This window comes from Coenobita brevimanus, chromosome 61, assembly GCF_032717465.1.
Source record: "Coenobita brevimanus isolate Jiangsu-jjx chromosome 61, ASM3271746v2, whole genome shotgun sequence".
In the NCBI taxonomy this organism is placed as follows: Eukaryota; Metazoa; Arthropoda; class Malacostraca; order Decapoda; family Coenobitidae; genus Coenobita; species Coenobita brevimanus.
In genome coordinates, this window is record NC_137014.1 from 16,895,239 (window position 1) to 16,896,636 (window position 1,398).

Below are 1,398 nucleotides of genomic sequence, written 5' to 3' on the forward strand. Positions count from 1 at the left end.
CTACTGGACGAATTTTCACCACACTTGATAGAAGAATGGGCCTTGGCCCAGAATACACTCCATTAAATTTTGGTGTGGATCCGGATAAAGGTGCGGATCCAGGATTTTTTTTTTTCACTTTCTTAACATTGCGAGATTGGACGTTGGAGGAGGTAAGCGTTCTACTGAGTGCCATTCTAGTTGTTATTGCTATTGTTTTTGTTGATGTTGCTGTTGTTGCCGTTTCTGCATTTGTTCCTATTGCTGCTGTTCCTAATGCTGTTATTGTGATTATTATTGTTGTCATTATTATTTCGGTGTTATTACCTCGCCCACACTGAGTCCGGCGAGGTATTGCTTTTACTTTTGGTCGAGGTATTGTATATTTGTTCTGTCGCTTTTTCCTTTCCTAATTTTTTTTTCTTACATCCTCGCTCCGTTGATATATTTTTTTTTTCTCTCTCTCTCTCTCTCTCTCTCTCTTTCTCTCTCATATTTCCTTTTCTTCATGTGTCTTACCTCTCTTAGCATCTGCCAGCTACTTTTTGCAAAATACATTCTTTTCTCCTATGCTGTCTTCGTGTCTCAACCACTCTTCACTGTCTTCCCTGTGTCTTCTATTTTCATTTCCCTTCCTCCAAGACTCTCTGGATGTTTATTTTAATCTATGGTGCTCATTTTTGTGTTATTTTCCATGTATATACACGGAGGAAGTTGGGAGACGGAATAGAGAGTGATATGTAGAGAAGAAAAAAGAGATGAAAAGCTTTGTAAGAAGCAGTAAGAAGAGACTGAGTGAGGAATTTAGAAGGAATTTAAGTGTATATTGAGGAGAATGTAAGAAAATGTTTTGAAAGAAGGTAAAGAGAGGTAGACAGGGAGCCAGAGAAGGTAGCAGGGGAGTGAAAGATAAAAATGGTAGACTGATAGTAGGGGAAGGGAGAAAAAGTGAGCAGATGGAGAGAACACTTGAAGGAATTGTTCAACGTAGAAAATGAAAGTAATTCGAGTATACGTGGCTGCGAAATGGCTGGGAGAACGAAGGAAATGAGAAGTAGAGAAAGTGATTAGCAGGATGGAAGTGGTGGAAGCAATGAAGAAAGTCCAGATGAGGAAAACATCACGAACTGTTGGAGTGTGTGGTGAAATGCTGAAGAACGGAGCAGCGATGGTAGTAGAGTGGACAAGGAAGATGAGCAGATTGGCCTGAGAGGAAGATAGAGTCCAGGATGATTGGAAGTCAGGTATAATATTCTCATTTACAATTAAATGGGGGAAAGAAGTGTGTATTAATCACAGGGGCATTTGTGGTCTTAGTATAGCTGGAAAATGACAGAGTTGGGGAAACAACAGAGGAATTAGATGGAGAGAAGAATAGGGAGGCTTTAGGAAAGGCATGAGTTGTGTAGATCAGATATA